Raw genomic sequence first — 21,622 nt, forward strand, 5'->3', positions numbered from 1 at the left:
TCAACAGAGCAGAGTTCAATCTCTCTCCCCTACTGCAGAAGTCTTGACCCCCATTGCTATAGTCTTGAATAAAGTCTTTTTGTCTTTTTAACTCAATCCAGTGCAATTTTCTTTGACAAGAGATAATTGGTTTTTTTTTTTATTAGAAGGATGTGTTTTTCATTTTTCTACCTAATGAGTCATGTTCCCCAGAAACCATTACACAGAGTCTGAGAAGATAAAGAACAATGCTTAGAAATGAATGAGGGTCTGACTAGAGCTAACCAGAGGGGTTCTTCAGGATAGTGACAGTGTCCAAAGACCACTGCCCATCTGTTCTACCTATTAACCAAAAGAATGTCACAGCCAGCTTCGGGGAATCTGAATAGAACAAGAAGTGTCATGGGGCCTGGCCAGAAAAGGTGATGGCCTTTGTCAAGAGAACAGTCGTAGGGACCAAATGACCACTAAATTTGGCAGTGTACATCAACAAACATCCAGTGTGAGGACCAACCAAACCACACTTAGCAGGTATCACTGACCTGGGACACAAGGATCCAATCAATGATCTTGTGGTGGACATCAACACAACAACCGACATATGTCAGGGGAGACCCCCAGCCCAAGTGCCAGGACATCATCTCAGTTCCTCTCATGCCAACTGCCATTTTGGAAAGGAGTGGAAGAAAGATTAGGAAATCAGAAGGTCTGAGCATTTACCTGGAAGAGACTGACACAACCAAAGGAGGTTCCTTTACCCAGCAGAGGCTAGGGAGTTTGAGGTGACTTGGTAAGCGGGAAAAAATGGGAAACAGTCTCTGAACTGAAGAGCAAACAGGATCTTCCCAACTAAAAACAATACATTCAGCTGCTAAAGTTTTGGCAATACTGAAAAATATATGGTGTTTCCATGTTACTTCTCAACTACTAACATAACCTGCAGACTCATAGCTTTGCAACTAGCTTGAGAAAATCAGATCGACCAGTTTTCAGATCTGAATGACGAAAGATACTAGAGTGTCTTTATGAGTGTCTTGGGCGTGTGCTTAACATCCCCAAAGCTGCCGATTATGCATTTTATATAACTTATGATTTTCTAAAACTGTATGTGGATTGGCCAGAACGATGTCATCTGCACGTGTACATGGGTGGTCAACCAGAATCAATATGTCTATCTGGTTCAAAAAACATTTTGCCATATGCACAGCATTGATACAGTCAGGTCTACGCTGCTCCAGAGCAGAATCACTCCACATTCATTGGGCAGCACGCTGATTTTTGGTACAAAGAAGAGAGAAACACACACACACACACAGAGTCTGCTGGCTTTAACAGAAATAACGTTCTACAATAGCATGTGGAGTGGGATCCAAGTAGGACTGAGTGTGTGAAGCCAACAGGTGAAATACTCCTCCAGCATCGGGCAACCAGCTCCACGCGGCCCTGGGCCCAGGTACAAAGAGTGGAGCACACAAGCGTTAGGGCTTCATAAAAAGAATACAGGGGAAAATACGCTTTTACAAGATTTAGTTCAAAATGGTGATACCTGACCATTAATTTTGCCAGTGATACACATACATTTAGATTTTTAAAATTATCCTCAATTATTACATGTGTATTCAATGGTTTCTTTACCTCATTATATAAAACAAATCACGTTTCGACATATGAGAGTCTGGTAGAGTTTATTGTGCCACAATAGTGAAGACTCCAAATAGACGTAAATGGAACAAACCACTGCTGCGTGGTTTTTTCCAATCAAGCCCTTTTATTTATTAATCTGATTTTAGCCTATGGTTATAAACTTGTCATTTTGTCATTGTATCACCTAAACTGAGAGATAAACACCTTCTAAAATTATATGCACCAATTATTCTGTGTTAGAAACAATATCACACATTGCCCTGGCTTCACCAAGAGAAAAACCGTCCTATTTTGAGGGGGTGTGATCGAGTCGGTCAGGATGTGAAAGGTGGGGAAGCACAAGGAGAGGAGGAAAAAACACATCATTTTGCTCTGTTTATCTCTATCTTATTTCTATTTGTAATGTATAATGGAAAGTTCTAAATTGTCCTTTTTGATAAGAAGAAAGTCTCACAAAGGAACCTCATTTCCACTTGAACCAATGAGGCCTTTCACACGATTGTCAGGCCACCTATCATGGTTCATGGTTCCCAGTGTATATTGATCCACTGAGTCATAAAGAAGTGTTTCCAGCTGGGAATGAGAGTTAATGCAAACTCTCTGGATCAGAAAAGACGGACCCCAAAAAGTAGGTCATGCTTCTGCCTGGCCAATTTCAGATTGCTCCTGGAAATACTGTGACTCTAACCCACACCCCTGCGCCTTCCCACATGCCCTGTCACCACACAGGAGAATGCGGCAGCTGAAAACAGCATCCTAGCAGAGGCAGCTCCACACATGTTCACGGTGACCGCTAGGACAACTATAAGAAAACAAAGACTTTTGATAAGCAAAAGGAAAAGTCAGTTATCAACATGGATCATTCTGTTGCAACTGTTTTTGCTTTTACTATATTCTTTTTCTGAAGAATTAACATAAAGGTTAATTTGTTGGTACTGTTTGGAATGTATCTTCAGAGTTTAGAACTTTGCATTTTAATTTTTTAAGTTACCACCAAATTTTTAAAGAGTTTTTTAAGAAAAATAGAGAGAGAGAGGGAGGGATAGGGTGGAAACTTCTGGAGGTGATGAATAAGTTTAGGGCTGTGATTATGGTGATGGTGTCATGGGCATATACTTATCTCCAAACTCATCAAGTTGTATATATTAAATAGGTACAGCTGTACACATATCAATCATACCTCCATAAAGTAGTTTTTAAAATTAGCAACTCATAATTTTAAGAAATATGAATGTAATATTTCCAGAGTCAGCTGAGCTTGTCAAACATAAATGTCAAGATCTTTATATTTTTATTTAAAGGTATCGATTTTTCCCTTAACAAATCATAACTGAGTAGAAGAGTATTGTGGTGTGTTAATAGCCATAAAAAAAAAGTTTTTTTGCAAAATTATACGCAATCTTAGGATTTTAGGCTCCTTTACATAAAACACGGGAGGGACAATATAGTTGCATGGATGTTGTATTTAAGGGGACCTCCCAGATGATCTTCAGACAAGAGTTTCAATAGTGAATTCACGATTTACATGATTCTTCAGGGATGATGTTTTCAAAAAAAGAACAACTGCTTTTTGCTTTTGCTATTTTGACATACTGTATCTTTAGAATATCTATCTAGGTCAATAAATGAGTTGCAAATAAAACCATCAGGAAATGTTTCACAACCAAAATTCTGTCACTTAGAGCAACTCCCTCCTTTAGCTCCAGGTGACACCGCAACTTCCTTGGTTTTTTTCCTCACTCCTCTGGCCAGCCCTTTTCAGCATCCTTCACAGAGTTCCCTTTCTCTACGTTTGTTGAAAAGCTAACATAACTGTCCTCTCTTCTTTTACTTTACATTCTCAGTGGACTACATTTCCCATGCCTCTGGCTGCAATGATTAATTTTTTTTGTTTTTGGATGACGAGGCCTGATCTTTATTTTTAGCTCTGACTTTCCTTTGAAATCTGTATTCCAAATCCTGAATGCTTCCTATATATCTATTCATGGATGCCCTACAGAGATCTCAAACTCGACATGCCTAAAATGGATGTCTTACCTCCTGTCAAAACCAGATGGCTGTATCATTCCCATCTTCAAGTCACTCAGACTAAAATGTGAAAATCATTTCTAATTATTCCCTTTCAATAACAGAAATTTCTACATATGTAGAAATTGCCAGATCTGGTCAACGTCACCTCCAAAGTGATTTTCATTGTCCCTTTTGCATTTCGTTATTCCTTAGTTTAAGTCCGTATGTCAACCACTCAGTTAAACTTATTTTCTGTATTTATTTTTAGTCACAGGGGATACAACTTTGAAGCAAGTAAATGAAAGCACGAAAAGACATGAAAGCATTTGAGAGATCCTAGTGAGGCAGAACTGGAAGGCCTTGATGTCCTGTGGATAACCCCTTCGATGTTAGACGCTGGGAGGGCAAGGAGCATGGAGAGGACAAAGTCAAGGATGCCAGCTTGGAAAACTTTCTGGATGCTGGTACTGAGAGTAAAGAGTCATCAACGGAAGGGAAATCTGAAAGACGTAAAACTGAAGGAATGGGAACCCTAAGGAAGTACGAAGGACTCAGAATGCTGTGAGTGATTCATTGTGGAACAGAGGGGCAGGCCTTCTAGGGTGACAAAAGTGAAGGAAGCAAGGCCACTGGGATTTGCATACGTTTACAGGATTTGGAGAGGAAATCAGGAAATTGTTTTCCGAGGCCCGATGGCCTACCCTTCCTAAAAATCTTCAATATGTGCCTTTTAGAAAACCAATCTGTTTTTGCCATCATTCCCAGAGTTGCTTTGGTAAAAGCAGGTTGAATCATTTTTCTCCTGGTTGCAAAAAGCATTCTTTTTGACACAGCATTTAATTCAACTTCAATCTGGCACTGGAGCCTCAGAAAATAGTCTATTTTTCTATGAAGTCTGTTCTCATTCTCCACAATTTCATTTGAATTATACTTATTCCTGTGCCTCTCACTCAGCCAGGACTTTGTTTCTTCCACCTCTCAGCTGCAGCTCAAATACCACCTCTCCCACAGTCTCACTATAAGAACTATGTAATATGAGATAATATAGTTTATTTATGTTTGTTAAATTAATAACTAAGAATCAAGTTTCCTATTAGAATACCACTGTCATATTTGAAACCCACTTGGCAGAAACGTTTGTGTGCTGCTCAGACATGAAAATGAGGCTTGCCATTAGCTGAACTGCTATTGTTCTAATATGGCCAAACTCAGAGCAATTGAAATAGATTAAATAGATTCTGAGATGACTTCAGAAGGTCAAAGGGCTGTGAGAGTTTTGCTTTCTAGTAACAAAGTAAAATGACAGACTTTTTTAATGAGCAAAATCGACATTTCAAAGGATCTTAAACTCTCTTTATGTCATTTCTTTTCTAAGACATGGTTCTGATTAATTCCCATCATTTTTTTTTTTGGAATATCTGAAATTGTGTCTTGAATTCCAATGAGTAAATGAATATTGGCCAAATATTAATTTAATAAAGTGTCAACATAATTAAGTATCTTAAAATTTAAATGACTGAGGTTTGTGTGTAGATTACAAAGTGGTTAGATTTTATATTTTTGAACAATGTAATAAACACTTTTAATAAACTCTTCTCAGACCTTTTCAAAAGTAAGAAGAAGACAGAAATGAGAGGTTAAAAGTTGAATAAAGGAGAAGCTATGAAGTTTAGGATATTTCTAATTCTTAATAAAAATTATTAAGCACAAGAAACTAGAAGGTTATAAAATACCACTTTCTTTAAAGTCCCTAAATGTCATCCCTCATAACAAAGAATATAGAATTTATCTCCCTAATTATATTTACTAGTTATGCTTTTCAGTACTAGATCACACACAAACTTTTCAAACAGAGAAAAATACGGTACACAAGGAATTATCAATATCATTCTAATCACCATCATTAATACCCACAATTTACATCCTAAAAACCTAAACCAAAATGTGATCATTATATCCATCAGCCCATACATAAACAAAAGAAATGCTAGGTATATCCAGAAAAGACAAAAACTCTTGATTTGAAAAGATATATACACCCCAATGTTCACAGCAGCACCATTTACAACAGCTGAGATATGGAAGCAACTTAAGTGTCCATCGACAGATGAATGGATAAAGAAGATGTGGTACATATATACAATGGAATACCACTCAGCCATAAAAGGAATGAAATAGTGCCATTTGCAGCAACATGGATGGACCTAGAGAATGTCATAGTAAGTGAAGTCAGACAGAAAAACAAATATTATATGATACCACTTATATGTAGAATCTAAAAATTAATACAAATGAATTTATTGACAAAACAGAAACAGACTCCCAGACATAGAAAACAAACTTACGGTTACCAAAGGGGAAAGGGGGGATGGGGAGGGATAAATTAAGAACATGGGATAAACAGATACACACTATAATATATAAAATAGAATAGCAACAAGGATTTACTGTATAACACAGAGAACTATACTCAATATCTTGTAATAACCTATAATGTACAAGAATATGTGTATATATATATCCAGATCACTTTGCTGTACCACCTGAAACTAACACAATATTGTAAATCAACTACACTTCAATTTTAAAAAAAATGCTAGGAATGACTGGATCTGCTAGCTATGAATAGAAATCGCCGATGTATTCTACAAGGTACTAAGTACATCACTGTTCTAACTCATTTGATTCTCACAATAAGCCTAAGTGATAGAAACTATTATTTTTCCTATTTTAGCCATGAAGAGACTGAGGCAAGGGGAGGTAAAGTCACTTGTGAGAGGTCACAGAGCTGCAGTAAATCAGGCAAAACCCTAAACACAGTCCTACTTCAGAGCCTATTCTTTGTCACTTAAGATAATGGCTTCCACCTTCATGAACTTTATCTTTTATGAAAGAAGATGACACATCAGCAGGTGATACACATTATATGAGGAACTGAGTATACACTAAAGAAGTTTAGGATAGGGCAACTGCTGGCTGAGTGATAAGGGAAACAGAAACATTTCATTCAGGTTCTAGGGTGGGATTTTGAAAGGTCAAAATGAAGGGTTGGAGCCTTTGGAGCAGAGGAATGACTTGAGGGCAGACAGGTGCAAGGCACGTTTTTCAGGATGGCAGTAACGGACTGAAGGGAGTGAGGGGGCATGGAGAGGGCAGTGGTCACTACGGCAAGAAAGGAGAGTGGAACCAGATTGTAGGAAGTCTTTCATTCAAAGCTAAGAAAACAACTGTCAAACTCTCAGCTCCTGAGGACCACCTAGTGTGTGTTTTCTGTTTGGCACATATGTGGATCACCAGTTTTAGATAACTTGACAAATAGAGACCATCCACAATTTTAAAGGTACAGAATAAACAATATGTTAAGCTCACTAATAATAGGCATGGTTCTTCATATCCTTTTACAAGAAGATGGTATTTGCAATCTTTTACCAAGCTGTACCCAGCCTGATGGATAGTTTGGTCTGTATGGGCAGCTTCCACAGCGAGTTGGTTTAACTATCACTCTTGATATTTACTAAAGAAAAACAAAATCTTAACTTATACACCACTGAGAAAAACAGATGTCGTGAATACACAAATGAACATATTTATGGATTTAGTTTTCTGAGCAACAAACAGTCAAGCACTGGGAACATGTCAGACTCTTTTGGTTCATGTCTTCTGCATCACAGTCCAATTCTAAAAAGAAATTTTTGTATCTTTCCCCCCGACATCATTACACCTTGTCTCACGAGAGGTAAGTCCAGGTAAGTAGTATGCCAGAAAGTGTTTAAAAACTAGTTCTCTGGGGGGAAAAGTCCTGCTTTACAGCATTTGTCAGTTCCTGTGGTGTAAATGCTCCCTCCATGGCAGATTTCAAGCTCCCAACGTGACAATGCTGAGTTGGGAAGAGCCGCTCTCCCAGGCCGGCAGGTTACTGACCATATCTCAGATAAGCTACTTGAGCACAGCAGTTGGAATCATATTAGAGTTATGAATTTCTCAGTTACAGCCTCAGGTCTGAAAAATGCATTTTTTCCTAACTCATTCTAATTTTCTCTCTTGAGCTCCTATTCTGTCCAATGTAGAAAATCAATCTGATCATTTCAGAGGCACTCAGTCCAGTTCATGGATTTCTCAGTCAATTCAGGATTTTATTTCTGTCACCTTCAGCTTTGAAATGCTTGCAGGGATCTGCCTCCCTTCCTGCCGACCCTGAGGGCAGTGGAGACCGGGACCACTCTTTCTCCGTGTTTTGCGTGGGCGGTCAAGCAGCTTCCACTCCGCACCTAGGTGACTGGCTGCAGGTTAGTTGGGACATGCCTTTGTCACAGCATTCTGATGCTCGTCCTCCCATCCCTGGTGTGACTCTTTGCCCACACCCACCACTTCACGCCCTAACTTCTGCATCCATTCTTGGTGCCCACAGCAGCTCCTGGTTCCCCTCACATGCCATCCGGGGCTGACGTGGGGACTGTCACAGCACCGTCTCTGCAGTGCAGCAGCAGGATGATTTAGTGACTTCTCTTGGGGCGGGCACTCTCCTCTGCAAGCACCCTTCCACATACAGACACCTGAGTGTGAATGAAGGGTTCTGTCAAGTTTCCTACTATGGACTTAGTTTGAGGACAGGACTTCAGGGAAAATGATCCCTCACACTTGCTCTCTCACGTCTCTTCCCTCAGTGGGGTATGGGGAAAAGGGATTCCTTTAGGCTGGTCATTTCCCCTTTCAAATCGTTTATATTTTAGATTTAAAAGGTACCCACTTAACTTTGTTCCCAAGCTGGGCAGTGACCATCCTTTCCCTTAAGCCATGGGTGGCGTGTGCCTATCTGCGCTGAGAGGGGAGACGAAGGACCAGTGGGGAGGTCATGTCTATTTCTGCTCCCCCCATCACCCCACATAGAGAAATAGCCACTGAGGCAATTATTATTGTCATTAAAAGTGCTCATATTTCATCCTTCATTAGAGGAATTTATGCGCTCCCCTTTCCCAACATTAACCAGTTTACTTTCATGCAAAAAAAAAACAGAAACCACTGCCCACTTTTTTGCACAACACAATAAAAAGAGCCCCCCAACCCCTCACTTCCTAGCAACCTTGGTTTGGTAAGACAGTCACACTGAGATCTGTGACTGTGCGCCCACTCTCCTCTGTGAGCAAGGTTTCTTGCATCCATCCAGGGCCACCTCAGTCCAGTACCACGGCATCTTCCAATCTGCAACATGCACCAAATGACCCAGAACACAAGGAAAAGTGCTGTCTCCTGCAGTGTGGGTCACCAAGGCTAACCAGATTCAAAGACTGATGAGTCCTTTGCGCTTACATAGGCAGAAGCAAGATTAAAACTCAGAAATCAAAGTGGTTCTTACGTTGAAGAAAGCAGGAGTCGACTAGTATTTTCTCATATTTACTCCTCCACATCCAGAACCACTGAAAAAATCTAGGTTGTGCTAGTGTCTTTTGAGAGAGGAATTTTGCAAACAGTTTATTCTACTTTGCTCCCCAAGCATAATATTAGTAATGAGATGGGGTTTTGCTATTAGGAGTGCAACTTTGATGCATATCAAATTCATAACATTCACACTAGAAGACACTAGTTTAGATCCGTTTTACAATCTGTAACTCTTTATTGATAGTCTCTATTTGTTGAGACACCATGTTCCTGGTTTCCTTTGGCTCTTTGAGAGTATTTAAGAGAGACAATTTAAAGTCTTTGTCTAATAAGTCCAATGTCTACCCAGTGGTTTTCTTATTTAGATGCCTGTATGAAATCACCACATTTAAATATGCACATATCCCAACTTCTATGATTTAATCTTTGTACTAAATGATTTAATCTTTGTACTAAAATCATGGTCACTCCTCATATTTATGATATTGTATATTTATTAGATTTGTAGAAGAAATATAAGTAATAACACACAAATTAAGCAAAGATAGGTTAGTTAGCAGAAACTATACAGACATACCTCAGAGATACTGGGGAATAAAGACCACCACAATAAAGCAAATATCACAATAAAATGAGACACAAATTTTCTGTTTCCCAGTGCATATAAAAGTTATGTTTATACTATACTGTAGTCTACTAAGTATGCAAGAGCATCACATCTTTTAAAAAATTTACATACTTTAATTTAAAAATGCTTTATTACTAAAAAATGCTATCATCTGAGCCTTCACTGAGTCATAGTATTAACATCAAGATCACTAATCACAAATCACCATAATAAATATGATAATAATGAAAAAGTTAGAAGTATTGTGAGAATTACCAAAATATGACACAGAGACACAAAGTGAGCAAATGCTGTTGGAAAAAATGGTAATAATAGACTTGCTCGACACAAGGCTGCTGCAAACCTTAAATTTGTAAAACCACGATTATCTGCAAAGCACAATAAAACAAGGTATGCCTGTACTCTGTTAGTGAATTGCAGACAATTCATATATTCTTACACTTTAATTTGTGAAAAGTTTTTAAGTATTTTTTATTCCTTTTTCCTTGAAACTACCAAATTATCTGCTCAACCACTGCAGAATATTAGCTGGACTTCGGAAAGCACGTTCAGAAACACCTATACATGCAAGGGAGGTAGGACTGAAAGTCTTCAGCAGGCAAAACACAAGGTCACAACTGTGCTTTAAATTTTATTTTTATTGAGGAAAGCCTCAAAGTTGCATGACTTCAAAACTGCAAGGTTATTAAAATAACCTTGCTTAGAAATCCAAAAACTGCATTAGGGTAGTAGCAATGGAAACCGCCCCCCCCCCCAAAAAAAAGAGTGTAAGAGAGACAGATTGCAAACCACGAATACACAGGATTTATCATCTTCGGAGGAGGGATCAAGGGAGAAATAAAAGGTGATTCTAAGAATTTTAAGCCATGGTGATTAAGATAACCACCAGGAATCAGACAAGAAAAATAATTACAAGCAGAAGCTGGTTTAGATGTGATATATTTAACTTAAGACTTATGTTGAGCTTTTTTGTGAAGACATCTAGCAGGCAGCTGGAAAATTCCAGCAAGCAGTTGAAAATACAAGATAGGAGATTGTTAGACATGTTTCTCCTCTAGCACAAATGTGGGAGGTGTCTGCACAGGCCTCCTCCTGAGGCCCTGGCAGTGGACCAGCTCATTCAGGGAGGGCATGCACAATGCCAAGGTCAAAGACAAGGCTTTGGAAAAACCCACATAAACATTGGCATTTTGGCATGGAGTCTCTGATCTTGTTTTTCATTTTTATACAGATATTTTTATATAGTCTATTAAGTCAGTTATATTTTATATGGCCAATTTTAGTCAATTTTATGTGTGTCCCTTTTCTTTTGTTGTTAATATTCATGATACGCCAATTTTTTTAAAAAGGACTCAAGGGAAAAGGTAAGAGAAGAATAACAAATAATCATCAAATCACTGAAATGTGATTTTAGGGTAGCTTCCTACTTAAATTATTGGAGCTTTAAGGACCTAACAGTTCCCACTGAGGGAGAAAATCTCTGATATTAAGTCCTATTTGAGAAGAAACACAGAGAAGTCCTTCTAAAATCGTGTAATTTTTGTACATCTTTTCCCATGGAATTACATCTGAAGGGCAGCCTTCGAAAGGGTTACAGTTAAAAACCAGATGAGATAATTTATGGGAACAGATTTTAATTTGCAGAACTATTAGAGAGACAGACAGACAGACAGACATGTAATACATGAAGTGACGTCAGTAAGATGGCAGAATAGGAAGTCTCCCACTCATATACCCCTTCAGCAACAATAATCTGGCAGCCATCCACGGACAGAAGCCCCTTTGTGGGAGCTTTGGGATCCAGCCGCAGGCCCAGAGAAGTCTTGCCCCGCCCAGGGACCCACCAGGAGACACGCCTGACGGTACCCCCTGGAGGTAGGCCCACTGATTTTAATCCAAAAGGAGATTCTGAAGCAGTCCTGTAACTAAGCCCCAGCCCTCGCAGCTGCCGTTCAGGGGCTGGGCAGGCCAGCCGACGCTGGTGCGACTGCGGATCTTAAAGCAGCCACACCACCTGGCCCCAGGCCCTCGCAGCTGCGGTTAGGGAGCAGTCGTGCCAGGACACACGTCATCCGTGCCCCCAGAGGTAGGCCCTCAAGCCTTAGTCTGACTATGGATATAGAAGTGGTCCTGGAACCCAGCTCCACACCCTCTCAGCTGCAGACCGGGAACAGTCCTGCCCACTCAGCGACGTGGAGGGAGACACACCCACCCTGAAGTGGCCCTGTGACTGGGCTCCAGCCCTTCCCGGCCACAAGCCGAGAGCAGTCCCACCTGCCCTGGGACCTGGTAGGAGACACGTGCCTCCACGCCCCGAAGGCAGCAGGCCTGCAGACCTTGTCCCAGCTATGGGCCCTGAAGCAGCCCTATGAATCAGTTCTGGCTCCTCTCAGACACAGTCTGGGACTAAACCTGCCCGCCCAGGGACCTTCCCAGCGATGCTCCTCCAAATGCACAGACAACAGCGCAAGGCTACTTAGATCACGAAAAATCAGGCAAACATGACACCACCAAAGGACACTAATAAACTTCCAGTAATTGACCCCAAAGAAATGAAGGTCTCTGGCCTAACAATTCAAAATAATCATCTTAAGGAAGCTCAATGAGATACAAGAAAACACAGACAGATAAGTAAACAAAATCAGTTAAACAATGTATGAATAAAATGAGAAGGTTAACATTTCCAAGCAGTCTTTTGATGAGATGCAGCTCAGAACTTTCCCCCTTGAGGACAAAGGTGGAAGATTTTATACATCAGTTCTCATCTTCTGTCGGTCAAGGTAGCCTCACAGGCAGGCAATAGTGCCCATACCCCATCATCAGAATTTATGGTGCCCAGTGGATTCCCTGGAAGCAGATCATCCCTCAGCATCAGAGGAGCCACAGGGCAGGAAGCAACAGGTAAGTGGTACCACCCAGTACGAGACCCTGTTACACCTGTGGGAAGTTGAACTTGGTCCTGGTTGGAGAAAGAGGCGGGGCTGAGAAGATGTAAGTGTTGCCGAAGAGATGTCCAGCACACAACAGCACATCTGTAATTATAATAGTCTCTAATATGACTGACTACAAGAAAGATGGTCTTCTACTGCTGGCTACAGTCACACTTCCGCTCCATCCTCTCCTAGGTAAGATGCTCAAGATACTTATGCATGGATCAGACCAGAAAGCTCTAGGCCCTGCTTTCATTGTTTCTCTGGTTATGCAACCCACCATGCTTTCAGAATACATGTGCACCCCAGCCGAGAGAGAGCATCTCAGGCGGAGGCCAAGCCCGACCCCCTTCACACATGTATGCCAATATTTTGTTCACGAGAGAGAGTGGCTTTTAATTTTCCTTCCTTGTTTGTCCTTGACAGGGTTTGGTATCAAGGTTATGCTGGTCTCATAGAATGAGTTGGGGAGTATTTTGACTTTTTTTCTGTCCTCTGGAAGAGAATGTGTAAGATTCGAGTCGTAGCTCCCCTAAAAGTATTTGGAAGAATTCACATATGAATTCATTTTAGCCTGGAGTTTTCTGTTGGAGCGTGTGAATTATGGATTTACTACCTTTACCTGACAGAGGAATATTTAAATTTTATTTTATTTCTTGGGCACAATTTTTCAGGTTGCGTTTTTCAAATAATTTGTTCAATTCATTTAAATTTTCACAGTTATTAGCAGGAAGTCTGTTAAAATATCCTCTTATTATATTTTTGTCTTACTGATTGTCTATATCGCATGTTTTCTATTTCATTAATTAATGTACTGTTCTTTTATTCCTTTCCTTTTCCTTACTTTGGGTTTAATCTGTTGTCCTTTTTCTAATTTCTTGAGAAACTGAAGAAGTAGGCAATGGATGGGTTATTAATATTTAGCGTTCCTTCTTCTGTATTATGTGCAGTTAAGGCTACCAATTTGATCTAAGCTGCATCTCACAATTCTGACCTATAGTATTTTGTTATCAGTGAGTTTAAACGTTCCCTAATTTCCACTGAGATTTCTTTTTGAGAAGTGTGTTAATTAAATTCCACACCTTTCTGGGTTTTTAAGTATTTTTTAATTATTGATTTCTAGCTTAATTCAACTGTACTAGGGCACCTACTCTGCATGATATAAATCCTTTGAGATTTGTTGAAACAATTTTTATGGCGCCGAATAAATTTAAGTAAGTATTCTAGGTACTCTGGATAAGAATGTGTATTCTGCAGTATTTGGAGGCAGAGGTTTATATATGCTACTCATTATATAAATATAAATTACATATGTAAATATTTTGTCAAATTTGTTAACTGCTGTTAAAATCTGTATTTCCACTGATCTTTTCTTTGGCATACTTCTTAAATAAGCTACAGAGACAGAAATATTAAAAACCTCTCACTATGTTTAGTGTTTCAATTTGTAATGTCTATTTCTCCTATTATTTCTGTCCATTTTTCTTTCTGTATTTTGAAGCTCTGTTATTTCGTGTAGAAAATGTCAGACTCACTATATGGTATTTCCTTTTTCTCCAGGATCTTTGACCCTGAAGGCCTGGCTATCTTGGTTTTTCCCAGGTATCTTCAAGCGGTTAACACTTTTTAGCTGGCTTACTTGTTTATAGAAAGGCAGCTAACTGTTATGGGCTGAGCGTGTCTCCACCCCCACCCCCCAAATTCATACACTGAAGCCATTCCCCCCAATGTGATGGTATTTGGTACCTTGCAGAGGTGGTTAGGTTCAGATTAGGTCTTCAGAGTGGGACCCCCCTGATGGATTAGTGACCTTATAAGAAAAGGAAGACAGATCTTTCTCTCCCTCCCCACATGCAAGCACCAAGGAAAGGCCACGTGAGCACACGTCAGGAAAGAGGCTGCTGCAAGCCAGGACAGGCTCTCACCAGGAACAGAATCTGCTGACACCCTGATCTTGGACTTTCCAGCCTCCAGAACTGTAAGAAAAGAATGTCTGTTGTTTAAGCCACCTCGTTTGTTGTATTTTATTAAAATGTCTAAAGCTAGTGTTTAGACTAGAGTTCAGACACTAGCTTTTCTAAATTACTCACACAGCCAGCCACCTTGGTAGTTTCAGTTCCTTTAACGGGAGGTAAGACAAAGCCTTAGGCAAAGTTTTATTATCCAGAGTTTCCTGGGAGATCAGGCTGTGTGTGGGACTTCACTTGAAATTGCTTTCTTCCCCTTGCTAATCCTGCTTCTTACACCCCCTCACTGTTTTCTCCTGGGAACCATCCCCTAATGTGCTTTTGGGAGAACTCAACCCAATACATCACCCAATTACTTACTCACTATTTATTTTCACTGTACCTACATGTGAAATTTTCCTCCTCAACAGAATGAAAAATATTAGATATACACAAAGAAGTGTAACCTAATATTAATGATAATTTAAAATTTTATGAATGTATTTTAACTGACTAAATTTAAGTTCCTGTATCAATTTCAATAGGTTCATATTTATAACTTGAATTCCTATACTTTGTAACAGTTGAAGACATTTCCTAAGCCAGGCACATTCTGTGTCTTCTAGTTTGAGAGGACTTAGAAGGACAGACTGCCTTAAGATTCTCCCCTTCTTCTTGAAAAGCCATCAGTGTCACTCACTCACATGCTTTGAAAATCTCCATTATTAGAGTGAGTCAAAAGGAAAAGAGATGGTGCCTATAGAATATTACAAATAAAAAGAATACATTGTCAGACAATTTAGAGATCCCCAAATCCAACCCCATACTTTTACAGGAAAGGAAAAACAGAGAGGAAATGTCTTTTCCCCAAGACCACCCACAGTTTAGTATTATAACCTAGTTTTTGTGATTCCAAAACCAGCATTTTTTATCACTATAAATTACTTAGGATCAGCTACATGGCACAGTCACTGGGCTTACATCATCAAACTGATTTAGAGCCGAAGAAAGCATGGTACAGGGCAGACAAGGACGATAAAGGGTAAGACTGAAGGAGGAGCAAGACACCGGCCAGAGATCAGAAGAGAGTCGAACATGTTCTTGAGGAAGAGGGCCCAGAAGGGAGAGCTACATCCAAAGTAAGAGAGAAGCAAACATTCAGGAGGACAATCACCTCTGGTGTTAAATCAAATGAACTGACAGAAGAATAGAAGTGATTCTATATTAATCCCAGAAGTGAGAGCAAACTCTCCTATACTTTAATGACTAGAGGATACAGGCATATCAAGAAATAAGATGTAAATATTCACTAATCTTTATTTCACCTTCTCAAAGCCAGTACGCAAAATATAATCTATAAGTACATGTGACACACCACTGACCATAAAACTGATCTGGAACTTCATTTGCCAAACCTTTATTGAAATGTTAGTAAGTTTTTTTTAACTTCATAAACCAATTTCCAATTGCTAAAAAAGTAAAAATATTTTAAATAAAACCACCAGATTACCCTAGGTCACAGACTTTGACTAAGGATATATAAGAACATTTTATCTTTACTTCAAGCTAATAATGAACATATAAAATATAATTCTTTGTTTCGCCCTGAATCAAGGCCAGCAGTTTGGCTGTTGGTTTCAAGCAGGAACCTAAAGAAGTCTCTTTCTATGGTCTATTGACCATTTCAGAACTTTGGAAATGTAATGGTCAATTCATTAGAAAGAAACATCTGTCATTGGTGATAGATATGGGCTAATACTTACTTGTAGTTGATTAATACTGGGATTCCAAAATTTTGAGATCCCTGACTTAACTCATTCATTAGAATTATAATACTGTTAAATCCAATTACTACAAAAAAATTGCTGAGGATCCAAAAACAGTCGGATGATTCTGAACTGTGAGCTTTCTTTGAATATTATCCTTTCGTATGGTCAGGGCCCTGACTTGTGTATTTTAGACTTCATTCAAATAGGAAACTTATATTTACTATTGGGCTGTAAAATTTTTTGAGTTGTATATTGAACTGTGAAAGTGCATCTATATTATGGACATTGATTGAGAAAGTTACTTTCATAGTAAATGCACCATTTAAATATGGTGATCTTCATTATATGAAAGGCATAATTCTTGCTGGATTTCATTTGCCTGGCAAGATATACAAATATTTGGAAAGTAAAATGTATTTTCTTTAATAGGAAGGGAAGGAAGACTTCCTTGCTCTTTTGAAAGGAAAATTGATTTTTTTCTATTCTGCTTATTAAATATTTTACCAATTTATTAATTATTGTAACAAATGTCTGGTAAAGGATTACTGCCCTTAATATATAAAATTCTTGTGCAGAGTAATTAAAAACTAAAGATAAATGCTCAAAAAAAAAAATTCTTTGACCCTGCTTTGCTCTATAATTAATCAAGAATAAAAAGACTCTTCTGGGTCTTCCCTGGTGGTGCAGTGGTTGAGAATCTGCCTGCCAATGCAGGGGACACGGGTTCGAGCCCTGGTCTGGGAAGATCCCACATGCCGCGGAGCAACTGGGCCCGTGAGCCACAACTACTGAGCCTGCGCGTCTGGAGCCTGTGCTCCGCAACAAGAGAGGCCGCGATAGTGAGAGGCCTGTGCACCGCGATGAAGAGTGGCCCCCACTTGCCACAACTAGAGAAAGCCCTCACACAGAAACGATGACCCAACACAGCCATAAATAATTAAATAAATAAATAACTAAATAAAAATTAAAAAAAAATAAAAATAAAATAACAAGACTCTTCTACCAGAGTTATGAGGATGCCTGAATTTTGAGATTACCTTTGTATAAATTAAAGTATATATTTGGTCCTGTGAGGTTTGCTAAAGTGGGGTTAATTGGCAGGACACACTCAAACTGTTTAACATTCTCTTGGGACTGTGCTTTTGTAATTCTTGTGGTTACACCACAGTGCCGTGATCATTTTCAATAAAGCCAAAACCTCTTCAGTATTATCCCTATTCTTCCAAAAGAAAGCTAGAGAATTAAAGCATAGAGGTTAAGTATTTCTTCCATCTTTAAAAAAGTAAGGGACAAATGTAAAATACATAGCTAGTGGGAAGCAGCCGCATAGCACAGGGAGATCAGCTGGGTGCTGTGTGACCACCTAGAGGGGTGGGATAGGGAGGGTGGGAGGGAGACGCAAGAGGGAGGAGATATGGGGATATATGTATACATATAGCTGATTCACTCTGTTATACAGCAGAACCTAACACAACATTGTAAAGCAATTATACTCCAATAAAGATGTTAAAAAATAAATAAATAAAATTACTTCCTACTTAAATAAATGAATTTAAAAACGTCTTCCTAAAAATAAATTAATTAATTAAAAAAAAAAAAAGTAAGGTAGTAATGATTTAAACCCAGGAATGGTGAATTGATCCAGATAAGTCTAACACCAAAGTGTTCACTCTTCACCTAAAATGTCATGATCCACTGGAGAGAGTACAAAGCAGAGAAGCAGAGCAGGTTAACTAAGGTTCAAGTGTGCTGGAGAAGCTTGCGTCCTGTGACTACAGGGGCGACTCTCAGGGATCTGACTATTCAGGAATTTTTGTCAGGTCTAAGTGCTCGCATCCCAACATTAAGAACTGTACATCTCCTAATCTCGGAGATCAATTAGGGCAAGACAGAAAAATAGGGCAAAGCTAATACAAAGTCGGGTACTTATAGCCTGACTCAGCATGGAGGTGTGGGACCCTTGCAATTCAGGTAATTATTCAGGCTGAGGGCTTACTCAGGCACATTGCATCCTGGGTGTGATGGGAAGCAGTTGATATGGAAGCAAATAAACTGTTGGCATCTTTTGTTCTCTAGCCAACTCTATAAAAATAGGCGGTCCCCAATGCAGTCAATTCTCTACACTCAGTTCGTGAGGCTCACCTGCCCCATTTCTGGTCCTGGGGACCATCAGGCAAATTTCAGACCTACACCCACCATGCCAATGAGGCTCTCCTTTTCTGACGCCTGAGTTTTTTCAGTCCTGTACAAAATTCATCTCTTATTCTTTTCCTCATAAAGTACTGGTTATCAAATATATTAATTTCATCATTTTAAATGTGATAAGTATAAACGATTATATGCAATATGTTTAACAGCAAGAAACATTTACCTCATCTATCCTCTTAAGCACTGACATGCACCATGCATACCTTGGGAATTTATCTCTGGGATTTTAATTTAAGCATAATAGTTACATGCAAAGAAGCACAATGATTTAGGGCAGTAATTCTCCCCCTAACCCCTTGCTGGCAATATTTGACATTTCTTGGTTTGTAGCTATATCATTTCAATTTCTGCTTCCATCTTCTCATGGACTTCTTCCCTCTGTCTCCTCTGTCTCTGCGTCTCTGTGTATCTCTTTCCCCTTAAAAGGACACCAGTCACTGGATTTAGGGCCCAGCCTAATCCATTATTACCTCATCCTGATTATACCTGCAAAGACCCTAGATCTAAGCAAGGTCACATTCTCAGGTACTAGGTGTTAAGAATTAAATATATCGTTTAGGGGAACACAATTCAACTCACAGAAGTCTACCCTTTGCTCCCCCCAAAATTCATGTCATCATCATGCAAAATACATTCACCCCATCCCAACATCCCCAAAAGTTTTAACCCATTCTAGCATCAACTCTAAGTCCAAAATCTCATCTAAATACAATCAACACAAGAAATCCTAAATCTTATCTTCCAAACCATCTAAATTAGACATAAGTGAGACTCTGGGTATGGTGCATCCTGAGGAAAACCTCCATCTGTGGACTGTGAAACTAGAAAACAAATTATCTGCTTTCAAAATACAATAATGGGACAGTCATAGGATAGACATTCCCATTCCCAAAGGGAGAAACTGAAAGGAATAAAGGGGTTATGGGTCCAAAGCAAGTCTGAAACCCAGCAGAGCAAATTCCACTAAGTTTCAAGGCCCGAGTATAATCCTCTGTGGCTTGATGCTCTGCCCTCTGGTCCTGCAGAGGCCCCACTGGCCCCAGACTCAGGACCCATGGAGACCTTGCTGGCCTAGCTTCCATCTCTTTCAGTCTAGGCAAGTAGTGTTTCTGCTAGGATAAAATTCTCAAAAACTGCCTCCTATGTAATTGACAGAAGCATGTCCTCCACAGATCTTTCTGGATAACCCCATCTATATCCCAGGGTTCAGCTGAGATGATGGACTGCATTCATGAGTCACACTCCTAATCTCTTTAGCAAAATGTGCCCACATCCTTGATGTTCTCTCTAGAGCATTTTTTGCAGTAGAGATAGGCTGAGAAATTTCCAACTCATCAAATTCTGGTTCCTTTTTTGCGTAACAGCTCCTTGCTCCATTTTTCCCTTTCCTCCGGTGTTTTACTATAAGCTGCAAGGAGAAACCAGGGCACATCTTCCATATGTTGCTTGGAAACATTCTGACGTAAATATCAAGTTCATCACTTACAAATTCTCCTTTCCACCCAACACTAGAACACAACTCATCCCACTTTCCCACCACTTTATTACCAGGATTGCCTTCCCTCCAGTGTCTCATAATATGACCCTCTTTTCTTTTGGAGACCTCTCCAGAAGCACTTTATCCTCCACATTTCCACCAACAGCAGTCTCTTCAAGGCAATCTAGGATTTTTCTATCACACACCTGAAAATTCTTCCAACCTCTGCCCATTACCCAATTCCAAAGCCACTTCCATATTTTTAAATATTTGTTTCAGTAGCACTAAACTTACAGTACCAAAGTCTATATTAGTTTCCTAGGGTGGCTGTAACGAAGTATCCAACCTGGCTTAAAGTAACAGAAATTTATTCCCTCACTGTTCTGGAGACCCAAAGTCCAAAATCAAGGTGTCACCAGTCACGCATCCTCTAAAAGATCCTTCTTTGCCTCTTCCCAGCTTCTGGTGGTTGCTGGCAAACCCTGGAATTCCTTGGCTTGTAGCTGCATTACTTGAATTTCTGCTTCTGTCTTCACCTGGCCTTCTTATCTCTGTCTTCTCTGTTCCTGTGTCTCCAAATCTCATTCTCCTTATAAGGCCTTATCTGGAGCCCACCCGAATCCAATATTACCTTATCTTAAGTTGATCACATCTGCAAAGACTCTAGGTCTAAATAAGGTCACATTCATAGGTATCAGGGTTAAGATGTGAACGTATCCTTTTGAAGGACACATTTCAACCCACAATGGAATTAAGTGACAAAATTAAATTAATATACCTCAAAAAAAGTAAACTTTTCTTCTTCCCTACTGGTAGAAATGGAATAATTACATTTAACTGTAGTCTTTTTCTGATCTCCTTTCCCCATTACAGGGCCTAGTCATTATCACAGTGTAACCCAGGGCACTTCTTATCTCATAGATGGAAAGCAGTGGGCTGTTGAGCTTGATTCCTCATTTCTTCCTTGTCTGTTCTTTGGCTCTACGTTTTCCAGATTCCATAGCAAAAAGGTAACCCTATATGTGTTTCTAGGATACTAGGATCTTTATTTGCTGATTTAGTTTATTTATACATGACCTGCTGACTTAGCTGAACACCCTTCCATAGCCTGATTTAAATACCACAAGGAATGTCAGCATACTAGTATAATATACAGCCTTTAATAAATCTTTCAAAATCTGATACTCTCTTGTGAACACTTCATGTAATTAACAGGTAAAAAAAGAAAAACTAAATAAAAAAGAAAAATGTAATCAAGCAGGTTGACAACCAGCAAAAGATAATTAAAATGATCCTGTTGTGTTTCTCCATTTCATTAACATGCAAATGAGATTCATGAAGTTTAATATTGTGTTTCACCAAGAGCCATAGAAACGAATTAAGAATGAAAATGAGTCCTACTGATAGAGACTCCTGATGAGTATATAAATTAATGAAAAATATGATTTGATCAAATCAATAACATATTATATATACATATAGAGAGAGAGATTTATTGAACCTCAACAAATGAAAATAAAGATAAATAGTTACATTAAATTTTGTATCTCTTTTGATGGGCCAAATCCTATGAAACCTTATTATAACTCAAATGGAGTGGTGGTAAATGCTAAACTCTGCTTTACTTTAAAAAGAAATACAAGATGGAAACTTCA

General features: G+C 39.2%; 1 protein-coding gene and 1 non-coding gene across 3 annotated transcripts in view; one reads left to right on the forward strand and one right to left on the reverse strand.

The window, feature by feature from the left end:
* The window catches only part of CNTNAP4 (contactin associated protein family member 4), a 265,562-nt gene that overhangs the window by 197,520 nt on the left and 46,420 nt on the right, over window positions 1–21,622 (reverse strand). The gene's annotated exons all lie outside the window — the stretch shown is intronic.
* Window positions 16,113–16,244, forward strand: LOC114238004 (small nucleolar RNA SNORA2/SNORA34 family). Its single transcript, XR_003623448.1, has one exon. It is a non-coding gene; the product is annotated as a small nucleolar RNA SNORA2/SNORA34 family (small nucleolar RNA).

Source organism: Balaenoptera acutorostrata, chromosome 19 (assembly GCF_949987535.1).
Source record: "Balaenoptera acutorostrata chromosome 19, mBalAcu1.1, whole genome shotgun sequence".
NCBI lineage: Eukaryota > Metazoa > Chordata > Mammalia > Artiodactyla > Balaenopteridae > Balaenoptera > Balaenoptera acutorostrata.